Source organism: Pteronotus mesoamericanus, unplaced genomic scaffold (assembly GCF_021234165.1).
Source record: "Pteronotus mesoamericanus isolate MK-2021 breed Mesoamerican mustached bat unplaced genomic scaffold, CSHL_Meso_final scaffold_83, whole genome shotgun sequence".
Lineage (NCBI taxonomy): Eukaryota > Metazoa > Chordata > Mammalia > Chiroptera > Mormoopidae > Pteronotus > Pteronotus mesoamericanus.
In genome coordinates this window covers 1987136-2000538 of record NW_026555328.1, presented here as the reverse complement: position 1 = coordinate 2000538, position 13403 = coordinate 1987136, and the positions used below count along the sequence as shown (strand labels likewise).

The 13403-nt window shown below is 41.4% G+C and overlaps 1 protein-coding gene across 2 annotated transcripts in view; it reads right to left on the bottom strand.

The window, feature by feature from the left end:
* Nucleotides 1-7460, bottom strand: part of LOC129062729 (glycine N-acyltransferase-like) — a 35153-nt gene extending 27693 nt beyond the window's left edge. Inside the window, exon 1 of one of the 2 annotated variants that reach the window (XM_054563757.1) lies at nt 7277-7460. The gene's annotated coding sequence lies outside the window, so the exon portion shown is untranslated. Of the gene's footprint in view, nt 1-2549; nt 2649-7276 lie in introns of those variants that run through there. The other variant, XM_054563758.1, reaches the window with a different exon arrangement.
* Between the last annotated feature and the right edge of the window lie 5943 nt (nt 7461-13403).

The following is a 13403-nucleotide window of genomic DNA, read 5'->3' as shown; positions in this document are numbered from 1 at the left end:
CTCTGTGGAAAACAAAATGCAGGTTTCCCCCAAAATTATAAATATAACTACTACTCTACTATTGTTTCCTTATAAATTGTTCATTATTTTAATTACTGTATCCTTCATTTCTGACTGTATCTTTGGAAACAACAATAGAGAGTCAAATCAATGATTTGGAACATAAGGAAGTAAAAAACAACAAGAACAAAAACAAAAAACACCAACCAGAGCAGCAAGAATAAAAAAGAACTTAAAAAAATGAGGCTAGTACAAGGAGCATACGGGGCAACTTCAAGCTTACCAACAATCACATGATAGGGGTGCCAGAAGGAAAAGAGAAAAAGCAAGAAACTGGAAAGCTATTTGAAAAAATACTGAAAGAAAACTTCCCTAATTTGGTGAAAGAAATAAACATGCAATTCCAGGAAGCATAGAGAGTCCCAAACAAGACCGAGACAAAGAGGCCCACACCAAGACACATCATAATCAAAATGTCAAAGATTAAAGATAAGGATAAAATCTTAAAAAGAGCAAAAGAAAAGCGGTAGTTTCCTACAAGGGAGTTCCCATAAGACCATCCGCTGATTTCTCAAAAGAAACTTTGCAAGTTAGAAGAGATTGTCAAGGAATATTCAAAGTGATGAAAAGCAAAGACCTATGACCAAGATCACTCTATCCAGCAAAGCTATCATCTGGAATAGAAGGGCAAGCCCTGGCTGGTGTGGCTCAGTGGATTGAGCGCCAGCCTGTAATGCAATGGTTCACTGGTTCAATTCCCAGTGTAGGGCACATGCCTGGGTTTCAGGCCAGGTCCCCAGCAGAGGGCATGTGAGAGGCAACCACACATAGAATAGAAGGACAGATAAATAGCTCCCCAGACAAAAACAAAAACAAAAAACACAACTAAAGACAGTCATTATCACCAAAATATTATTATGCTAAAGGGACTTATTTAAGAAAAAGATCAAAACTATAAATAATAAAATGGCAGTAAATACATATCTATCAATAATTGAACCTAAAAAACAAACTAAGCAAATAAGCAGAACAGAAACAGAATCATAGATATGGAGAACAGCTTGATGGCAGCCAAATGGGAGGGAAGGTTGGAGGAATAGGTGAAAAGATGTAGGGATTAAAAAGCACCAATTAATAGTTACAGAATAGTCATGGGTATGTAAAGTACAGTGTAAGGAATGGAAAAGCCAAATAACTTATATGCATGACCCATGGAACATCAGCAATGGTGCGGTGATTGCCTGAGGGAGTGGGGGACCCAGGAAGGAAGGAGACTGAGGGGAAAAACTGGGACAAATGTAATTGCATAATCAACAAAATATAGTTAATAAATTTAAAAAAAGAACTACCATATGAGGCAGGAATTCCACTTCTGTGTATCTATCTGAAGAAAACAAGAACACTAATTTGAAAAGCTATATACTCCCCTATGGCATTGAAGCCATATTCACAATAGCCAACGTATGGAAGCAACCTAAGTGTCCATCAGTAGATGAATGGATAGTGAAGCAGTGGTGCACACAGACAATGAAAAATCCCTCAGCCATAAAGGTATGTAATCTTGTCATGTGCAAGACAATGGATGGACCTAGAAGATATTAACAAGGAAATAAGTCAGACAGAGAAAGACAAGTACAGTATGATTTCACTTACATCTGGAGCCTGAAAAACAAAATAAGTGAAATAAAAAAATACCACATAAACTGAAAAAAATTCATAGATTATAAAGAACAAACTGATGGTTGCCAGAGAGGAAGAGTATGGGGGAATTTGTGAAAAAGCAAAGGGAAAAAAAGAGTTACAACTTTCAGTTATAAAATAAATAAGTCAAGTGAATATAGTTAATATTATAATAACTTTGTACAGAGTTAGGTGTTTACTGGATTTATAGCTGTGATCACTTCATAGGTAAATAAATGTCAACTATGTTGTACACCTGAAACTCATGTAATGTAGTATGTGAACTATAATTTTTTAAACAGTTAGGAACAGAAAACAAAAACCTAACTTATTTTATATGGATGTTACAGACCACAGAGCTGTGTAGGGAGATTAAGTCAGGGACATTTGCATTTTATTAGAAATCGTTGTGCTATATTAATATTATACTATCGTATATAAGGGTTTGTAATAATTTTTAAAATAAAAAATAAAATACCTCCCCATTTTACTTTGGCTCTTCTTTGAATTTGTGAAAGAAAGTAAAAAAGAAGCCCTTCAAACATTACGCTTTCATAGAAGAACCACATCAGGTAAGGTCATCCTGCTACCATAATGGAATAAAAGAGAAACAAGACCATTTTACAGTCATGTCTGAGCACAAACTAAAACATGAAGGCAGTCTTACTGGCAGAAGTGCTCCTCTCACCAGGTAACAAGTGTCTATTACCTCTTCAACTGTGCTCCTCCCTTCCTGCTTCATGGATAAAATTACCAAATAGAAGTGCAATGCTTCATGAGAGTATCCAAGCCAGAGCCAACCCATGCACCCTTGAATACTTCCCCATCACCTGTCCAGTCCCTCCTGACACTCTCTTAGTGAGATTCACCTCATTTATCCCCAGTGCGCTGTCTCTCTTGTGGTGACGGACAACAAATCCAGCTTTTTGGGGTGGGCAGGCATTCCACTTGACCTTTGACTAGACCTTATTGACAAAAGTAAATGTTTACTCCTGAGGCCATGGTTGTGAGTGAATTGTTCTCTGCTCACTCTGTCACCTCAGAACTCGGGGCCTCCTCTTTTTCAGCTTAACTCCTCAGGATGACTGGTTTATAAGGATGGTCATGACAGTTTGGATTTGCAGAAATGGAACAAATATTAGTTTGTTCCTATGGAGAAACATATTTAGGTGACAAAGATTTCACTGTATTTTTGGATCCTGCTGCTGCAACTCATTGGGCAATGTGTAAACTGGTGGATGGTTATTCCTGGTATTTCCATGTGGGTGTTCCTTGGCTTTTGTCCCAAATGTTTGTCAACAATTTGAAGAAAGCAACAGATACTTAATTTCCCCTTGCATCTCTTTCACATTTGAGAAGAAGAGAGATTTAGCCAGAACATGAACGCGCGGTATACCTTGACCATGGCTGCTAAGTGTATTAAGATTCACTTAGTTAAAATGAACGGCATTTTCTTTACCATCTGGCTCTGGTCTACCTTCCTAGACACTTCTGTCACCACTCCCCACCACAGGAGGTCACAAGACATTTCTACAACACAGTGTCTGCTTTAGCCCCGCTGGCCTATCTGCATGTCGTTCCTTGCGTGGAACTCCCAAATTCCTTTCTTCTCAATTCAACTTCCAGTCATTCTTCAAAGTCTAGCTAAATGACTATCATCTCTAGGGACCCCTCCTTTTGCTGTGCTCCCAAATGTGTTTGTGCATCTCTCCATCAGAGAGCTTGTGGCATTGAGCTAGAGTTTCCTTTCCTAGCCTGTGAACTCCTCTGGGGCCGGAAGCTCATCTTACTTATTTTCCTATCTATTACACTTATTTGACATCTGGCACTTAGCATGCCTTCAATAAATGGAAGATGAATGCATGAATTCCTTGTATACAGCTGTCTGTCTAGTCACTCCTTCCAAAACATAGATTAAATAATTATTAATTCAATCGACATATATGTATTGTGATGAGTGCATGAAGTACGCCAGACATGGAAAAGGTTTTCAACTACTTTATGTGAAGTTATGTCTCAGAAAATTCCAGACCAGGTAAAAGTGCCTTTGTCTTGTATCTGAGGGTCTTAGGACTTGAAAAAATATAACATTTCTGAAGGCTAATCTTATCAGGTATCTAGAGGCAACTCACAAGTAATTTCAATGAGTATAAGATACAATATAGAGTTTGATGTCAAATTTGTGGGGTGTAATATTACTGTATTTCCTGAAAAGTGTACAGTTTGGAACCACCCTTCAAAGATGTACACGCAAACTAGCAATCAGGTATGGTGCCCAATAAACAGGGTGGACTGAAAACAACTAAGAGGTTCTGACACACTCACTGCGAGCTGGCAGAATTGGGCCACAGGTAATGTACTTGAGAGTGAACTTCAGAACTTTGGATTCAGTCCCTCTAGAAGCAGAAAATCAACCCAAACAAAACAATCAAAATAAGAACCAAGCTCTAAACAAAATTTGATGAAGTCACGCAAACATTAACAAGGTCTGAACACAATCCCAATGTCCATCAATAGGGGACGAAAATGTAAAATATGATCTCTTGGGTTGATGCAACCCTAAGACATTAACAAAATACATGTACATAACATGAAGTGATCAAATGCAATGAGAAAATGTAGAACAGAGAACAGATCATAGACCATACTGATGAACATAAATTTAAAAAAGAACACTCTTAACAAAGGAGGTATAAGATCTGTACTCAGAAAACTACACAACACTGAAGAAAGAAATTAAGGAAGATACAAACAAATGGAAGCACATGCGGTGTTCATGGACTGCAATAATCAACATCATCAAAATGTCCATACTACCCAAAGTCATCAATAGATTCACAGAAATCCTCATTAAAATACCAATGACATATTTTACAGATCTAGGACATATATTTCAAAAATTTATATGGAACTAAAAAAGACCTTGAATAGCCTCACCAATCTTGAGAAAGAAGAACAAAGTAGGAGGGATCACAATATCTGATACCAAATTATAGTACAAGGCCACTGTAATCAAAACAGTCTAGTACTGGCATAAGAGCAGACATGCAGAGCAATGAAACAGAATAGACAGCCCAAACATAAACCTTTGGTTCTATGATCAACTAATATTGAACAAAGGGGAAAGAAGCATAAAACGGAGGAAAAATAACCCCTTCAGTAAATGGTGCTGGGAGATTCAGAATGGTACATGCAAAAAAAAGGTGAAACTAGACCACTAACTTACACCATACGCCAAAATGAACTCAAAAAGGATAAAAGACTTAAACATAAGCTGTGACCCCATAAATTTCCCAGAGGATAACATAGGCAGCACAATTTCAGATATCCCACGCAGCAGTATTTTCACTGATACATCATCTAGGGCAAGGCAAATAAAGGAAAAGATAAACAAATGAGACTACATCGAATTAAAAACCTTCTGCACGGCAAAGAAAACAACAGCAAAATGAAAAGGGAACCAACCGTATGGGAAAACATATTTGCCAATGATACCTCCGACAGGGGTTCGACCTCCAAAATATATAACGAACACATATGACTCCACCCCAGGAAGACAACAAATTCAATTAAAAAATTGGCAAAGGACCTCAATGGACACTTCTCCATGGAGGACCTACAGAGGGCCCGTAGGCACATGGAAGGATGCCCAGCATCACAAGCCATCAGAGAGATGCAAACGAAGACCACAGTGAGAGACAACCTCACAGCAGTCAGAATGGCCATCATTTATAAATCAACAGACAACAAGTGCTGGCAAGGTTGTGGAGAAAAGGGAACCCTAGTGCACTGTTGGTGGGAATGCAAACTGGTGCAGCCACCATGGAATACAGTATGGAATTGCATCAAAAAACTAAAAATGGAGCTTCCTTTTGACCCAATGATTCCACTTCTAGGATTGTAGCTTAAGAATCCTGAAACATCAAATCAAAAGAACCCATGCACCCCAGTGTTCTTGGCAGCATTATTTACAGTAGCCAAGTGCTGGAAACAGCCTAAGTGCCCATCAGAAAATGAGTACATCAAAAAGCTGTGGTACATGTGCACAATAGAATAGTACCCAGCAGAAAGAAAGAAGGAACCCCTACCTTTTGAGACAGATGGATGGAGCTGGAGGGCATTATGCTCAGTGAAATAAGCCGGAGGGGGGAAGACAAACACCATACTCTCTCACCTGTAAGAGGAATCTAATGAAGAAAACGGACAAGCAAGCAATACATCACCAGGGGCATGGAAACAAGGAACAGACTGACAGGGACCAGAGGGGAGAGGGATGGTGATAAGAGAGGAAAGAGGGAAAGGGTCTCGTTAGAGAACAAGTATGAACGACCCACTGACAGGGACAGCGGGGTGGAGGTCGACTGTAGAGTGGGCGTGGGCTGTGTGCAGGGGTGAAGAAGGGAAAAATTGGGACAAGTGGAATAAAATGAACAATGAGTACATAAATACATAAATAAAGGGTATGATTTAAAAGGACCCTACAAATAAATATAAACACACAAAAAAAGTTAGCTCCTTTCTGAAACTACATTTTAATGTACTAAGAACACCCCCCCATCTATAGTGTGGTATTATTTGGGAATGAAATGTACAGAACTGCCTTTGAGGGTAAATGTTCTGATTAGGATTGGGAGCTCACAATCTTACAGGGAAACTCCAGCAAACAGCTACCGCTGGCCACACACGCAGGTTTCTGCTCTGCTACGCAGAGCTACAGGGTGGCATTCCAGGGGTGCAGGACGGCATGTCCACTCCAGGCCCTGACTCAGAATGAGTCACAGCTCTTAAAATGGAAGATCACTCGTCGGCGGTGACAGGAGAACCACTCAGCCATGACAGCCTGCCACGGAAATAACCTCACAAAACGATCCCCATTTTATTTGGGGGAAAAGACTTAAAAATGCATTCATATTGGTTTTGGGGACAGTGACATTTCGTGACACATGAGCACTCTAAGTTTGTTAGCAACGACTACTGAAATATGTAGTACTCGTGTCTGAGATTTGCTTTACAATACGGTAGCAGAGGAAAGAGGTACAGGGAGCTCAAGCAAACAGCGCAGAATCTTGTTGGCGAAGAGAGGATATTTGCTTTTCTCCTTACTAGAGCGTATTTGAACTTTTCCTAAAGTTAAATGTCCTGAGGCAAAAAAGGGTCAGCTTTCCTTCGTCTCCAAACAGGTTCAATTAGTACATTTTTCTTTTTGTGTAACTTATGATGCAAGTAAAAGCCATTGAACAAACAAACAAACAACGTAGTATAACCAGAAGGATTGAATGCGGTCGTGTTTCAGTGTCTCCGCGCAGGAAGGCTCCATTCACCCACCTGCTTCCAGAAAGCCCCCAGACCTCTCCTCATGCCTTTATCAGTTCAGATCAGAAACCTGCAAGAGATCTCTCATACCGCCTATCGAGCTGCCCGTTACAGAGCAGTGCCAGATGTTCGATTCTTAAGTTGAAGTTAGTTTTTTACTTAGCTATATGGCCACACTGAACATGCACACCATGCATGTTGTGATCTGTGTCACTGAAGTGGAGAGGGTGTGACAAAGCAATGGTTATCTTTTGGGGGCGATAAGAGGGGCATGAGTCCTTACCTGGGGAGCTGTCTCCACACCGATCTTTGCAGGTGTCCCCAGGAACAGATAACAATGGCGGAGTTTTCAATGGTGAACTTCCTTTCTAATGCATGTGGTTCAATTGGGCGTTACACAGTGCATTGAAGTATGTCCCTTCCAGGAACTGCTGAGCTGAGGCTTGTAAGGTGGACCTTGCACAAAGCAAAAACTTCCAGTGTCAGCTCTTGTAAAGTCCATCCCTTCCTCTCAGGTTTCCATGGTAAAGGGGCTGACTGCGCAAGGTTCAGAGGCTGACAGTGGGCCACCTGAGCCCACCCCCAACCTGTTAGCCAGGCCGCTCTTTGCCCGCACAGGCTCTGCAACACGTGTGAAACCAACCGCTGGATACTGGAAGGAGAGTCAGTGTACAGACAGTACCTTCTTCCTTCCCTTCCCCTCCTCCTGTTCCCGCAGTAAGAGCAAGCGGGAGGGAAGAGATGGGGGAGAGCTGGTGTGCAGAGCCTGACCTATGTTCTCACACACATGCACGACGGCAAGTCACCTGTGTGGCATGACTGAAGCTGCTGGATCCTTCTTTTCCAGCATAAGCTGTGCCCTCTCCCCTGCCCATTCTCAGGCTGCAGCTAAGCGTCCCAGCAAGGACTCAGTGTGGGCACTTCTTTTTTCAATACATATCTTATTCTATTTATTTTTAAGTATATTGTATTGATTATGATGTTACAGTTGTCTCATTTTTTCCCCTCCCCTCCCACTTTAGTTCATGTCCATGAGTCGTGCATGTGAGTTCTTTGGCTTCTCCATTTCCTATGCTGTTCTTAACTTCTGCCTGTCTATTCTGTACCCAACAGGTACGCCTCTTACTCCCTGTACTTTTCCCCGCATTCTCCCCTTACCATCTCCCCACTGATAACCCTCCATGTGATCTCCATTTCTGTGATTCTGTTCCTGTTTTCGTTGTTGGCTCCGTTTGTTTTTGTTTTTTAGTTTCAGTTGTATTGTTGTGTTGGTTGTCATTTTACTTTTCATAGTTTGGATCTTCTTTTTCTTAGATTGGACCCCTTAGTATTACATATGAAAATGGCTTGGTGATGACGAACTCCTTTAACTTGACCTTATCTGGGAAGCACTTTATCTGCCCTTGCATTCTAAATGATAGCTGTGCTGGCTAGAGTAAGCTAGGTTGTAGGTCCTTGCCTTTGATGACTTTGAATACTTCTTTCCAGCCCCTTGTTGCCTCTAAGGTTTCTTCTGAGAAATCAGCTGACAGCCTCATGGGAATTCTTTTGTAGGTAATTCTCTCCTCTTCTCTTGCTGCTTTTAAGATTCTCTCCTGATCTTTAATCTTGGGCAATTTAATTATGACGTGTCTTGGTGTGTTCCTCTTTGGAATCAACTTCTTTTGGACTCACTGCGCTTCCTGAACTTATGTACCTTTTTCCGCCAGGATAGGGAAATTTTTTGTCATTATTTCTTCAATCACGTTCTCTATGTCTTTTTCACGTTCTCTTCCTTCTGGTACCCTGATGATGCGGATACTGTTACATTTCATGTTGTACTGAGGTTGTCTTAAACTATGCTTGTTTCTTTAAATTATCTTTTCTTTTTGTTGCTCTGATTGTTTTGTTCACCTTGTCTCCCAGATTGCTGATTGGAGCCACTTCTTCATCCAGACTAACTGTTTATTCCCTCCAGGGTGTTCTTTACTTGATGTGTTATTCTTAATTTTCATGTGATTGAGCATCCCCAAAATCATTACTTTGAACTCTGATTCTGGTAACTTGCTTGCCTCCTTTCAATCCAGCGCTCCCGCTGCAGGGACGATCCCCTAAGAATCCTGGAACACCCACCCAAAAGGACCTATGCATCCCAATGTTCATAGCGGCGTTGTTTACAGTGGCCAAGTGCTGCAGACCGCCTAAGTGTCCATCAGTAAGTGAGTGGGTTAAAGAAAAACTGAGGTACATTTACACAATGAAAGAATACTACACCGCAGAAAGAAATAGCAACTCTTACCCTTTGCAACAGCATCAGTGGAACTGGAGAACATTATGCCAAGTGAAATAAGCCAGGTGGAGAAAGACATGATCTCACTTCCAAGTGGAACCTAATCAACAAAACAAGTGAGCAAACTAGCACCAGAGACTTGGAAATAAAGAACAAACGCACCGGGACCAGAGAGGACGGGGGGGATAACAGAGGAAGAAGAGGGGAGGGGGAAGAAAGGGGCTCATGGGCACAGACAGTGGTGGGGGAATAGACTGTGGGGTGGGACAGGGCAATGGGGAAAAGGCAGGACACCTGTAACTGGAGTGTTGGGGACAAGGCAGTGAGCAATGGGGACAAGGCTGGCTGTGAGGCTCAAACCCGGCCACGGCATGCAAGCTGCTGTACAGGTGTAGCCTTGTGGCATTCTCTTCTGCCAGAGCCTGGTTAAACGTCTTAACCTTCATCTGGCCTTCGTGGGTAATTCAGGGTTTTTTTTTCCCCGCCTTAGTTTTATTTCCAGTTCGGTCTGTGAGTAGGTGCCAGAAAGATCCACCCACTCTGCTGCCATCTTAAAACTCCTCTCAAGACATTTTCAGATAAGATAAACCACGGGTAAAATTTATCACTGGCATCTCTGCTGTTTTGTGTTCCCAGTATTCAGAAACTTTCAGTGTTGTAATGATGATCCAAATGTCTTATAGAAGAGCTTAGGCCAGCAGAGTTTCAGGTCACCTTGTTTTTTCCTGGATGCATCATCTTGGAGAATCCTGTGTTTTTCTCTACCATTGTACATCCCCAGTGTCTATCTCCTCTGATACGCATACCTGTGTTCCACCAGTTCATGGAAGATGTGAGAATTCTGTTGTTGTTTCGCTTGTGGACATGTTAATAAATTAACGCAATATCCTATTCTCAAATTCCCTTGTGAGGAAGACAAAAGTTTATCAGTTTAAACCTATATATGACAGCAATGCAAAATCCTTTCTGCTTACTTCCTGAAGTTTTAGAATGGTGGGCTGTGTTACAAGAGAAGATTTAATGTAAAGTCACCACCCTGAACATTTCTGAGGCTTTAATTTTCTGGAACTGCACAAAACATTAACGCATACCGTGTAGTGTTAGTTGGAAGGTTATATTCAACATATTATATCCGTTATTACATTGTAGAAAATATCTTGAGATTGGTATAAGAATAATCGCTGCTATTAACAATATATCCTCCTCACACACAACAGACAGCTCCATTGATAAGAGCCCTCTCTACCCAGAGTAGTCTTGTCTAATTCATGTTCATGCTACAACTTGGAACAAGTCAATAACATGCCAATGTTTTAACATGTCCACTTAGCAAAAGTTATATGCAAAACTTGGTTTAATTTAGTACACAGAATACAAATGTGTGCAACAAAATTTCACAGATTATATACAACTTACCTTATTTTACAATTCCCTGAGTTACCTTAAATTTAAACTACTTTGTCTCCATAGACTAATAACTATTGCAGAGTTTTTGTGTCGCATGCCTATTGTTTCTGAATATCAAGATGTTCAATTGTCTTTGTATTGTAGTATAACATGGTACTTCATTCTCTAGCCCTGCATCCCACAGACATAGCCTAAATAAGGATAAATAAGCTGCTAGAAAGAAAAACAAATGGCACTACTAGAATAATGGGTTCTAGGTATTCTTTGTCAATTATGAATATTTTCCTTAACCGCCATATGTAGTAAAAGATACTGGTAAACCAGCGAAACAAGCCACACAGAGAAATACAAATGCTCCGTGGCATCACTCACATGTGGAATCTAAAAACAGAAAAGTCAAACTCATTAACACACGAGGAGAATGGTGGCTGCCAGGGTGAGATGTGGAGGACATAAAAGTTTTGTTGAAGTGTACTAACGTTCAGTCCTAAGATGAATAAGTTCCGAGGATTTGAGGTAGAACATGGTGGCTGCCGTTGATAATACTGTATTGCGGGGCTGAAATTTGCTAAGAAACACAGAGAACATACGATCCAGTAGTCACAGTAACCATGATGTAGGTCATAAGCATTTTTACAAAAGAATAAAGTATGTTAGGTGATGGATATGTTAACTGAATTGTGGGACCCTTTTCCCCGTGAACGTGCACATCAAATTATCATATTGCACACTTTATATTTTACAACTTTGTCAATAGTATCTCAGTATAACTGAGATGAGGAAAAGGGATGGCAATGAAAAGAGACGGAGTAAGTTACACCACCCATAATACACCATCTTGAGAAACTGGCAAAATAGGCCCACTGGCGGCCTGTCCTGTGTGACATGCGTCCAAGAGAAGCAGTCCGGTGGCGTGCGGCCTGATAAAGAGTATCCCTGAGATCCAGGAGTGTAGGCGAGACAGAGGCTGGAGTTCACTCAAGCGATGTCTACACACGCCAGGGGTGCTGGACCCAAAGCCAAACCCACGAGTGACTTTCAAGCAGGGACAGCGTCAGTCCTGTTGACCATTCACGCTGCTTCCTCGGAGCCCAAATCAAATGAACTCCTTTAATGACGGTCATCATTTATTTTTAAACAACATACAGTGTTTATTATAGTTTTCCGTTACCGTTTAGTCTCCAGGTACTGCCCCCAACCCAGCAATCACCACACTGTTGTCCGTGTCCACGGGATTGATTTTTTTACCTCCCTCCACCCTTACGTTCCTCTTGCTACAGGACTGACTCCCCAACACTATCTTCTGTTCAGGGCTGCTTCAAAGAGACGCATGTTTCCACTGGTTCCAGCTCCAAGGCATGAGAATAAAAGGCAGATTATCACTGGCTTTTTGTGTGATTTTGTTGGCTCTGTTTGTATGCTATGATATGGGGAAGACGAGTTTCTCCAGAGCCCGAGTGCAGGCAAACACGATATGGGATATGGGGCCCTGGCCTGGGACACAGGCACGGTGGCTCCCGTCCGCGTCTCTTCTGTCTGATCCCTCAGGGCCCAGCACACGGGGTTTCCCTCAGGCCCCAGCAGGCAGAAGGTGGGGAAGTTCTGGATAGAGATTTAAATCACTATTCAATTTGTGATTAAGGAAAATTTGCTGAACTAGGTATTTGTATGTTGCATTACGATTTTGAATCAACCACACATGCACCGGTTTCGAAAGCAGATTCTATGTTCTGAAATCATCGGGAGAAAGAGTACTATTATCAAAGGAGAGCTAACTTCTTCCATCGCAAGAGTAAACCTTACTCTATTTTAAAGAGTCTCGGAAAAAATGATTTATGAACACGACAATACTGAAATCGACAAGGTAACCTTGTATTAGAGTTTTCACATATATATGATAATGCTATACAAGATGAAGGTACCCAGTGTGTTTGAAATAGGAAACACAATGCACTATTATTTAAAAATTCCAACACACCTGAAATGCAAAATTTCTTCAAAATGACCTTCTCAAAGTTAGTGCATCAGAGATGGGATTATTGGGAAATGAAGGAAGGAGTTAAAGAACAACCCAACAAGGGTAGATTAGCTGAAACGCGTTAAACGTGTTAAATGCAGTGATATTTAGCATCAATGCCACTGGCAATCACTGCATGGAAGGTCAATTAAGAAACAAAAAATTTTTCCCATTCTTAGATTTCGACATTGAAGTTAAATAGCTTAATTATGCTTTCTGTTTAGTTCACTACTTTCTAAAAAGTACTGTACACTTAAATTATATTTGTGTACCTCCGGTTCAGTAGGCCTCAGAGGTAGACGCGGTTTGCCACTTCACACAACCACAACAAAATTGCAGCTAAAAGATAGAAAGCCATCACTCAGAACTGACGGGAGTCAAACTGAATGGAAGTCTGACAACAGTGGAATAAAAGAAACCACATCCATCCGGACCGATCTGGCAAACTGGCGCCGTATCCAAGATTCCATCAACCTGGCTAACACTGTTTGACACATCTTGAGGATCCCCAGAGACATGGCCTCACCCATCTTATGGGCCCACCCCAGCTTATTTCCCACAGGAATGGCTGGCCTTGACTCATGCTTCACAACTTCCTCAATCCTTTCCAACAAGCAGCAGCTGGTCTCAGCGAGTCCCAGGCCCTGAACTCCCAGCCTCCATTCACAGTGTGGCTTCTCCTGGAAATCTCCAACCCCAACACAAGCAGCAGCGTCC